We start from the raw sequence: 11,559 nt of genomic DNA, 5'->3' as shown, positions 1-11,559 counted from the left end.
TTTTAATTATGGAAAAATGTGGATTTTGGGCTACTATTTAAATAAAAAAGTTGGGATTTTTTATCAGAGAAAACCAGGATCCCTGCATATAACATATGTGACACTCTTGGCAGGCAGCTGCTACATGGTGGATGCATCTACCTGAGACATTTACTGCAAAGCTGCCTAATTAGCTCTGCAGTAAAGTCTCAATGTCTACACAAGTAGCCCTATTAGGCCTCAGGAAGCTAATTAACTCTGCCTCAGGTTAGTACTTGTAAATACAAGTATTATCCTATGGTGAAGCTCTTTAGTGCTCAGCAATGCACATGTAGACACTGATCTGACTAGCTGGGGTACAAGGGTGCATCAGTTCAGGGGCTGCCTGCTGGCTAGCCCTGAATTGGAGCATCCTTGTGCTCCATCAAGCCTACCCGCAGCATGTTGAATCAGGTCAGAGCAGCCCCAGTTGGCAGGGGATCCGGAGGGAGGGGAGGATAGGAGAGGTCTGTCTGCCAGGCCGGGGCTGCTCCAAACCAGCTCAGTGTGTTGCAGTCCTAGGTGCATGTTCAAATGCAGTGCCCAGGAGCAATAAACTCTGGCACAATATGCACTGGAGTTTATTGCTCTGAGCTAATAACATGGGTAGATGGACATAGTACAAAGTTGTTTGCACTTCCCTGCCACTTTCTGTGGTGAAGTGCAGATGAGACCTTAGGATTTGGCCCTACAGGGAAAAGAGGGCCAAAAGGCCCTGCTAAAGAGAGAACAAAAAACCATTTCAAACAAGACTTTATAAATAACAGGGAAACAGTTTAGACATTTGACATCCCAGAATCCTGGAGGAACTTCTATAAGGAAAGGGATGGGTGAATTAAAATGAGAAACACAGGGAGAAAGAATTTCTTTCTTCTTCTGGGATTATACATGTTCGCAATGAGACATCTGAAAAAGTACAAGCCCTAAATAAGGAGGTTAAAAATATTATAGCATAGTTAAGAGTCAAAGAGGAGGCATGTGCACAATTATAAGCATGAGTATTAAACCTGAAACGCAAGGCTTTAGCAGAAGGAATTAGGTCTCCAAGCTGCTGACTGACAAGTAAATTATGGGCAGTCGGAGGTAGCTAATCTAAGTGCAAGCCAGAAAGCGTAAAACTGAGACAGTGAGGCAGCTATTAAGGCCACACTCTAGGTAGCTGAACAAGTGCAGGATAGTGGGAGAATCACAGACTCTGAAGTGAAAATCAGACCGTTAAAAGAGCAGCTCAAAGCCAATGGGGAATAATGGCTGCTGTCACTTCCTTAGTAAATGAGGAATATGACCTCGATCTGTGTTACAGAGAAAATTATTATGATTGTGACTGACATAGCCTAGGGAGGGGAAGAGTAATCAGAAATCAACCCCCATGGCTCCTACACAATTTAAAGCTGAAACTACTGAGCCTTGGTGGTATGATTCAGTTACAAAAGAAATTAAGGTGGAAACACCACTAACGAACCAAATGCCCCAGTTAATTCTGGGCAAATTAATCAGGATAGTGTACTGGATGGGCTCTTAAAGTGAGATACAAAAGGAAAATTAGATGGGCTCTCTATAGGAGACTTGGTCTGGGTGTTGGTCTGGGTCCTAACTGCTACATTTATGAGTACAGTTTCCCTACTAATTCCCTATGCTCATCTTCCAGGGTCCTTCAGAATTTGAGATTGTCCTCAAGGAAAACTTCTTTCAAAGTTACAGAAACAGCTACCAAGCAGGCCAAGAAACAGGTATGACTGTGGCTGCAACACTCTGTTTCTGGGTATTTTTAGACCCTGTCTTTCACTTTCCAACTAAAATCTGTGCTTCCTTTCTCCTGCTTTTCTTCTTTTCTTTGGACCAAACAAAATCATATGTTATAATATAAAGCTCATAGTTTTCACCTCCACAGGAAGGAAGATTGGTATAATAGGAAACTACAGTTGGGTGTTATCAGCATTGTCATCGCTATTTGTCCTTGTTGGGTGTTATTGATGTGTTGTTAGTGTTGAAGTCTCAGGAACTGCAGTGCTGCCCAAAGTTTCAACCAGGAGATCCCAACACCAGTCTTGTCTTACAGAACAACCACAGGCTCAGTTTGGTGGCAAAGTTTCAGTTAGATTTATTGTCTACAGGCAGAACTCTAAAATGTTTTGGTCTAACAAGTACATCAGACCATGAACTAAGGCATTTTTACCTATGACAAAGTAGTCAGCACAACACCACACAGACTCTCCTACGCTGCTACAAAGTTCTCATACTTTCCAACCATCCTTTCATACAATGATCAAAACAAATTACATATTGCATTCCATCTGTATCTTAAATGTCTCAAACTGTCCTGTATCACGGGCTTGTTTCATAGCCTGACCTGCAAGTTTCTGTTCTAGTCTTATCAGACAGGCCCTGGACTCTCCTACACCTTGTACAACCATCTTCTCCTCCCATCTTCTGGCAGGAGTGCCCATCTGGCCTACATGTCAAATTTTGCTTATGTGAAGAGCTCATGCATCAGTCAGGTTCACTGGTCAGGCCTACTTTGGCCAGTAGTTTAGCAAAGCCTTTGTATAAGCTGTATATATTAATCAATGTTTCAGTGGGGCCTATGTTTCCCTCTTTGTATTGTATTGTTTCCTCAGTTGTGTCTTCATACATCTCAGGTGGCATTCCAGTCTCTGCTAATTTCTATATCTGTTTCCCCTGGTTCATAGTCTTTTCAGACAAACTCCAAATTTAGGCTCCTCTGGTATCAAAGCAGATCCACATTAAACACTTCACCGGAACAGGAGACAATACTAATTTTAGTCCTGTCTTGAATTTTCCAGAATGACTGCACGTATTCACTGAAGTCCCACAGTTCTAGTGCAACAGTCCACTAGCAGTAGATGGCATCCATTCCCAGATCTCTGCTAGCCTTACTGGTTTTGGCATGGTTTATGCCTTCAGAGGAGGGAGAAAACTTCATCCATACATAACCTGATTGAGTAGAACTCATGAAGTTATGTTATACAAAGCATAATACAGTAACATTAGTTGGCAAATAAGCATTAATATTTAACAAAGTGGGTATCATTGGTTACGATAGCCTTGTTTATAGCTAAAGCTAATCCCTTTCTAACCTGGTTTCACAGTTTAACATTCTGCTATTTGTGATGCAGATAGCAGCACATCCCAATTAACACAATTACAGTTACTTTTTGTATTACCATGCATACCACACTTAACGTTCTGAATAGTGGATGCAAGGTGACATCTTTTTGGAATGGCGCACCAAGGTGTCCATACTTCTTCTCGCACCTAGTCTATGTCCTGGATTTGTTGTTGTATGAGGTCAGCCATAGGAATTAAAGATTTATTTGTGAGTTTTACTTGGCATTGTGGGGCTCCTATACACATGCAACTAGGCTGCTCAGATACGCTGTAATTACAGTACCCTGGAGCAGACTTGATTAATTACCATGCTCCAGTAGACTCCACTGTCACATGTATCCCCGTTCTGAAAATGGTGGTGGGGTCACTTTAACTTATGCCCATTTGATGAGCTTTAGAGTGCCCCCACCACCATTTTTCAGTGCAGGGACACTGATACATGTGATGCTCTGGGCACTTTATTAATTAAAGCATCCCCCCACCCTTGCCTCCCGGAGCAAGTATATAAATGCCTATAATGTCTAAGTGTAATTTTGTGATGGGAGAAATAAGTCAATTATCAAATTCCTTATATTGTCAGAAGGAATGATGAGCTCTGTTAGAGTGCTTGTATTACTGGCTGGCAAGAAAGCACGAGTCCTGGTTTGTATTGTATGTGTTATGGTGAGGCAGAATTCTTCTCAGTTTTCTGGACAGGTTTCTTCCTTCATCATAAAATGGGAATACACCAAACCATACACTGTATTTTTTCCTTATAATACCTTATTTAATTATTTTGGCAATCCCCTTTTGTACTATTGGCAGGACGTAACAGGGCCCCTGCCCTATTACTGAGGGGGGCGTGTAGAGAGCCCAGGCTCAGCTGGCCAGCCTCAGCCCTTTGAGCAGACAATACAATGCAGACTTACAACAGCAAAGGGGCCTTAAATAAAATGGCTGCCCACCCCAGAAGTAGAGGGTCAGGTGACTCAGCGAGAGACTTATGAACAGGGATCCTGGTTTTCTCTGATTTAAAAAAAATCCCCAATTTTTGGTTCAAAAGAAGGAACACAAAAACACATATTTCTATGATTAAAATGAAACACCACTAATACATACACATATACATATCCATATACATATATGTGCATGTGTGGTGTTTCATTTTAATCACAGAAAAATGTGGATTTTGGGTTACTTTTTTTAAACTGAATTGGTGATTTTTTAATTCAAAGAAAGCCAGGATCCCTGCTTATGAATCTTCATGTAATGTGTTCTATTTTTTGTTTAGCGAATAAGGCCATTGTTGTAACTGGAGCTAGAATAAACTTTGCTTAACCAGATCAACAACTTTACTTCCATATATTGACATGCTTAATACATCCTAAATTATTAGTAAGGGATACAATTGCACTAAATTCTCTGTCCAGAGAGTTTTTATGTCATAGCATGTATGTCCTTTAGCCAGGATGAGTCAGGCAATTAATTTGTCTCCTTGGTTGCAACAATTAAAACCAAAAGTTCCATCATTCAAGTTAGTGTTGTTTTAATAAAACAAAAAATCATAAACAGAACTGAGATAGTACTTTGTGTAAACAGGAAGGAAAATGAACACTGATAAAGGGTGGGTAAGACTAATGGGGATCAGTAAAGGAAGAAAAGAAAGGAAAGAGATTGGAGAAGTTGCAAAGAAAGAAAACAGTGAAATTCAAGAGAAAAAAGTAAGAATGGAAGGAAGAATGGCAAGAAGGAAAACAAAACATGATGGAAGAAGTGGTGCCATGGTTGCCAACTGCCCATAAATTTACAGAGGCTCCTTAAAAATCAGGCCTAAAAATGCCTGTCTGTAAAAATCTGTAAGAAAGTTATTGCCATATGTAAAAGCAGGAAGCCACTGGAGTATCCATCAAGCTCCACAATCAGAAGAAAGCTGGAGGCACTGTTGAAGCATAGTTAGAACACAACAGCACCTCCTGATGTCCGAGCAGGGGCTCAGCAATGGAAGGGCACCCTTTTCAGGGTTTTATGGCTCCTGGTATTCTCCCTAACTCTTTGCACTCCCCTCCCAAGCCATGTGCTCTTGCTGCTTTTGCATTCCCTTTGCTCGTAATACTGCTCCTTCACAGGCAGGGAAACAGTAGTCCTTCACTGGGGGTCCATGCCTAGATGGAGGAGTGGGGCTGGTGGATATAAGGCTGGGAGAATTGGTAGGGGGAGCAGCACAGTGTGGAATGCATATAGGAGTATCAGGATGTGGGGTGGTGAGGGCAGAAGGGTGTAAAACAATGCTTCTCAACAAACATGTCGTAAGTCCATTCCAGAGGTTCTGTGACATGAGTGCTGCCATGGCCAAATTTAAATGCCCCATATGTCTCCTGTGGAGGCAGACTGGGAAGCAGGTATATCTGGAGCATGCACTCTTGTTATAGCTCTTCCTGGTCTAATCCCACAACTGCCTCCTAGAAAAAGAGGTACACCAGGCAGAGGAGACCACCCCACCCTCATCTGCTTCTGGGAGAAGCATTTAGGGTTCAGCCAGGAAGGGCTGTGGTAACAGCCCATGCTCTAGTCATAGCCTTTTGCACTGCCTGCTGGCAGCACAGACCAGAGCCAGAATTCCCCTTGTAATCTAATCTCTCTCTCCCCATCCCTGCTGCTGTATGGCAGCCACTACAAATTTGTTATCTCTTTCACAGCCAAAGTAAGGCTTTTACAGCCCTGGTCTATGGGCAGATCAGTGGCAGCTGTGACAGGGTTAGCTCAGCAGAGGGTGAGTGAGGGTGAGGGCTTGCAGACTCTGGGTGAGCCCATGCTGCTGCAGGTAAGAATAGCCCACAGCCACTTTCTTCTATGCTCAGTTCAACCACTCGCTTACACCCAAGCACATAAATAACTGTCTAGGTGTCTGGATTACTTCTTGAGTAGGCATAAAGGATGTTTCTTTTTGATTGATATCAGCCCTGCCAATAATTTTTAGTTTTTCCTTATCTGTGTCTGTGACAACAAATGGATACAAGATTAAGTCCTACAGACATCATATCCAGGTCAAATGCTTGCAGTTTTAGGCCAGTGGTTCTCAATTAGGGTGCCATGACATTCAGAAAAATCATGATGGGGTACCTTGAGCCTAAAAAGATTGAGAACCATAGCTGTAGTCACACAAGACTGGCAACCCAATACATTTTTATACCCATGTTAAAAACACATCAGTAAACAAGTTTCTCTATCAGTAAAAAGTTTGCAGATTATCAGTAAAAAAAAACTTGAGATGGCAACCCTAGACACATGTACATGTGAGCTTTACTGCACAGTAGACTAATTTGCTATGCAATAAAGCATTGCCATCTACACATGTGTAGCAATGAGGTGGGTGTAGACTAATTTACTGTACCATTTGACACAAATACTATCCAATGGTGGAGTAGATTACTGTGCTTAAACACATGTGTAGATGGTGATATCTGGATCAGTTTACTCTGGCTTAAATCACACCAGAGTTTATTCAGTTGCATTAAGTGCATGTGTAGATGTGCCCCATGAGTAGCATGAGTCTGTAAGACTGGGGAAGGGCTGGGAGAGTAGATAGCAAGTAGGAGGAAATCATGGGACATTCAGGTTTCTCCATAATGGAGAAAAGATAACTTGCTTTCATTTAGTAACTTCTAAGATAATGATGTTGAGTGTTTGAGTATTTCTATATGTTTACATTAATCTGATAGGCTCTGTGGTTTTGGCATTTGGCCTAATTAGTACCTTACTTATCAGAGAGATACCAGGTAGAGCTGGGATATCTAGCTAGGTTCTGATTCTGTTCTTATAGACATTACTAGTCTTCCTCAAAGTAAAAAGGATAAGGCTCCTTCTGGGAGAGAATTTCACATTAACCCATTGATTCTACCAACACTTAGTTATATAAGAAACTACATTTGAATAGCCTGCACAAAACCATAAAAGTGTTCATGTGCATAAAGTTAACCATCAGACACAAGCATTTGCAAGATCATAATAATATTTTGAAGGGTTCCAGAAAAAGAAAAGCCTTAAAAATCCTGTACATGGAACCAAGTAGAGTTGGATGTTTTGGCCAATGTAATAGCAAATTGACCCAAAAGGCAGTTTACAGAAAGATGACTTTTTAAAGGCCCAGTGCATTCAGCTATTGTTCCCTTAGGAGCCTCCCATATATTATACTACACTACACTCTGCTATACTACTTTACACTCTCCTCCCCATTTCCCTATGAGCAGCATATCCTGAACAGATGATAAGAGACTGTGGTTTCACTCTCCTAGAAATTGGCAGAGTGGGCCTTAATTGTACCCACTTATTTTCAAATGTTTCAGAGTGCAAGAATACTTTAAAATACTTAGCATTTCAAAATGTGCCAGGCTGGGATCTTGAGATCCGCACAACACCTGTAAAAACTTCACAGTGCCATGCCAGATTTTGTCTTTAGGAAGCTCAGTCCTTAAAAACACAGTTCCCCCAAACACATCTGCCAAAACTTTTAGAAAAAATTATATTTAAAAAACTTTAAAAATCAACAGTACTTTAACATGCTGTTACAAATACTTTTAACTGATCTAATGGCTAAACTAACAGTGTTGTTTGGGCTTTTGGGGATCTTCTAGAGCATCAGCAGTAACTGCTTTTAGGAAATTGTAAGTCCACTTATTTTGATTGTACCATGTGCTGGGGGCCCACCATGTCAACCTGCTGTGGTTGTCGTCTGTCTCAGATCTTTACAAGCAAAATAATGGGCTTAGTGCCTTTCAGCTTCCTCTTTTCTGAAGTCTGCAGAAGATTTTAGTTTAGCTTATTACTCTGTAGTATGTGTGCATCTGTGATGACAACCTTATATAATCAACCTCTCAGTACATCGTTGCTATTTGGGAACATTGCCTCCCATCATAAGAAAATGATCGGATATTTTTATGACATGGTGACAGTTTCCAAATCCCCAAATAATATTGATTTCTTTGCTTCACCTCATCTGTCTCATTCTTCTGAAAGTTACCACCAATTCTGGCATTCATTTCTAACCATTTTTTTTCCTAAAGCCTGAAATGCTAGGAGGTAACAACCCATTCTTCATTGGTTCTTCTTTTAAAATTAACAATGGTAAATACAGGTCAGAGTCTGACTCCTTAGACTTTTTTAGTAGATGTCTTTATTATATAGCCTGGGTACGCCCAGGGGTGTGCCCTGTTCTCTGATGACGTTGGTGCTGGCCAGGCAGGGTGCTGAGGAAGGGGTCAGCTACTAGAGCAGCTTCCTTCCTTCTTTATAGAGCTAGGCCAAAACCAAATACTTAACTATGTACAATTTATTACAAGAATAAATACAGATGCTTAATATAAAACATAGAATATTTACAAGGCTTAACATATAATAAATATAATCTATAATGTTCCACAATTCACATGTAATACCAAATATGAACCAAATAACTTACAACTTGTAAAACACAATTAACACATAGGGATATTAACCTATATAACCCAAGTAAATTAACAATAATATTTCTATAAACCTTCATGAATACCAATACCAGTATACACATTGAGACATTAAAACACATAAACTGTATAAAACCTCTTAAAGACTACCTCAGGCTATATAGCCCTTAACCTCAAAATAGGGAGTGCACTCAGCACCTACCTGAGGGGTTTCACTGAAGCCTCTCCCCTTTAGGGCCCTGGGATGTGGACATGCCCCTCCCACAATGGAGGGTGGAGGTGGCAGACCCTCCTCACCCATATCCCTGCTGGGCCCACTTCCCCAGTAACTCATGCTTCCTCTTTGGAGAAGTCAAGGCTCATCTCCTGGTGGCCGATCCCACAAGAGCCTCTCCTCAGCGGTGCCCTCTGCTCTCCTTGACAGCCTGGCACTCTGCACTGAGCACCCAGGGTTCTCTCTCTCGTGGGAGCCAAGCCCTTGCAGGCTCCATCCCCAGTCTTACATCAGGGGTTCTCCCCTTTCCTGGGCCCTGCTCTGGGCACCAGGGCTCTTTTAGTTAAAAGTGGAGCTGCACTGCAGGACTCGGGTAACTGGGCTCAGGGCCAGGGCTAACTTGAGCATCTTGGAGTTGCTTCCAAGGCAGTTCCCTATGCACTGACCTGTGTAATGGGAGAGGCCTGAGCAGCTGCGAGTCCCTCCCAGGGCCAGCTCTCCTTGTGCTAATCTGCACACTGACTGCCCATCGCTTGCTGGTTTCGCAGGCTCAAGCCTCCACAAGTGGCTCCTAGAGCCTGATTCCCATGTGCTGATTTATGCACTGCTGAAGCTCAAGCAGGGTCTTGAGGATGACCATTTCTGGATCTCCTCTCTCCTTGCTGTCCCTCATAGTCTCTCCCCAGCCTGCTGAGTACACTCCCCTTTTATACTCTTTAGGAGCTTCACCCCCAAAGTTCTCTGGACCTGACTGGTGCAATTCCAATTCAGGTCCAACTGCTCCTTGCCCCTTCCATTCAGAAAAGGGTGGGGCATTGCTTCCCTTGTGCCGCCTCTGGTTTGGTGGGCGGGTTCCACCAATCAAACAGCAGACCCTTGATCCTGGGACTCAATGCAAGCTCCAAAAAAGTAAGCCTGCTACAATTACTTTGATACTTTTTTCTATTAATCATTGCATAATGGAGGGATGGGTATATAATGTGGTAATATTTAGTTAAATAGTTAAGCCTATACTGCATTGTAAACTACTTAATTTCCTGCCCACTCAGGTCTGGCTCATTGTTAAATATTTTGTCTAGTGAAAATGTATTTGCTGTCCCTTCCCCCAGATTTATGCAGATACGTGCCCAGTCGGTACATATGTAACTGAGCACATTCAGTCCACACATGCATGTTTATGAAACCACACTGTAGATGCAGAGTCAACAATATGAGGTAAGTGGCTAGAAAACTGCCATTTAAGAGTATGAAAGAAAACAGAATTCTGTCGAATCTTCAGTACAATACTTAGAACCCCTTATTTATTTATTTATTTTTGTGTCTCTCTGCAAGTTTTCTTCTTTACTGTTTCCATGGATCTGTTGCTACATCTTGTGTGCGTGGATGAGAGGTGACTAAGATGGCATTATTACCTGTATGCAGAAATGCTTTTTATCTAATATATGCTTCAGCATAAGCACAGAATACATATTACTCTGAAAAACACTTATTGGGTGTATCTAGATGAGCATACACGTGCTTTTCCCCGGGGACAAATAGCAGCAGCACAATATGTGCTCCTGGTATTTGTCCCTGAGGAATGCCTGTGCATGTGTGCACTGGCACATGGCAAATTACCCTGGGTGGGGTAGGGGAGGCTGAGGCCTTACCTGGAGTTCTAGGGGGACTCCAATAATCCAGCAGCAGGGAGCCTGGCTGGCAGCTGGAGTGTGGCTCCAGCTGGCCAAGCTCTGGTTTTGGGTGGGACCTGCTGCTGCCACATGAGCTGCCCCACTTTTTTCAGGCATTTTTTTCTTTTTGACATGGGGATCTCCTGGTATTGCACTCCTGAGCTGCAAATTGACAATATGGGGAATACATGCATGTGCAGCACATGCAGTGTATAGCACCACAGATGGGTCTGCAGCACTGCATACTGTACATGCAAGGTTGTTGGACCCACCCATTTATTTTAATGAGAACTGAAAAGTACTATATTGGGGTAGGCAACATTTTTTGGCTGGAGTGCCAAAAAACACCACAATGCCTACCTCGGAAGGTGCCAAAGTGCTGGCATGGCAGCAAACCAGAATGCTACCCTGTGCCACCCACCCAAAGCCCCTGCCCCCCAGCCCAGGCTCTGTGGCTGCTACCAGCTATCCTGGCTTTGGGTAGCTGCTGGAGCCCAGGCTGCTCCCAGCAGGGCTTGCAGCATCCCAGCTACCTGCTGGGTATTGTGTAGGAGAAAAGGATTAGTTTATACCTGAGAAAATTGTAAACTTAAAAAATGCAGTATTTCAGATCCACGACCTACTCACCAAATCACAATGTGACCAGGCAGTAGCTATAATGATATATGAAGAAGTAGGATTTTTATCTTCTCTGCTACTGAGCAAATTCTACAGGACATTTTACTTATATATGTCAGAAAAATCCATAATCAGTAGGAGACTGTGACAGTGGTGCCTCCCTGGGGCCGTCTATTTGTGGCCCTGCCACACCGATCCAGGGCCAACCGCCTGCCTTCTATCCTGCCATGCCTTGTTGTTATTTTGATTGATTGAAAGATCTTAATCAAACAGGAAGCTGCCTATTTTCGGCCTCGGTGCCTTAGGCACTATCTGCGGCTCCTGTCCTCACCTTATACCGCAGCCCAAGCCTCGCAGATGTATCCGGTGTTGTTCAGGTCTGTCCTACTTCCTGCCGCATGGATGCCCTCTGGCTTATCCCTCCATCTGTACCCTGGCCGGCGCCTTTTAGCTCATCTCAGAGTCCGTGCCC

At 42.8% G+C, this 11,559-nt stretch overlaps 1 long non-coding RNA gene across 1 annotated transcript in view; it reads left to right on the top strand.

Moving 5' to 3' along the window:
* The window catches only part of LOC109309818, a 17,076-nt gene that overhangs the window by 474 nt on the left and 5,043 nt on the right, over positions 1 to 11,559 (top strand). Inside the window, exon 2 of the long non-coding RNA XR_002101060.1 lies at positions 10,838 to 10,845. This is a non-coding gene — a long non-coding RNA (uncharacterized LOC109309818). The remainder of the gene's footprint in view (positions 1 to 10,837; positions 10,846 to 11,559) is intronic.

The sequence above is a fragment of the Crocodylus porosus genome, unplaced genomic scaffold (assembly GCF_001723895.1).
Source record: "Crocodylus porosus isolate Cpor-Errol unplaced genomic scaffold, CroPor_comp1, whole genome shotgun sequence".
NCBI classification, from domain to species: Eukaryota; Metazoa; Chordata; order Crocodylia; family Crocodylidae; genus Crocodylus; species Crocodylus porosus.
Note: the sequence above shows the minus strand (reverse complement) of the source record. Positions and strands in the feature narration are given on the sequence as shown.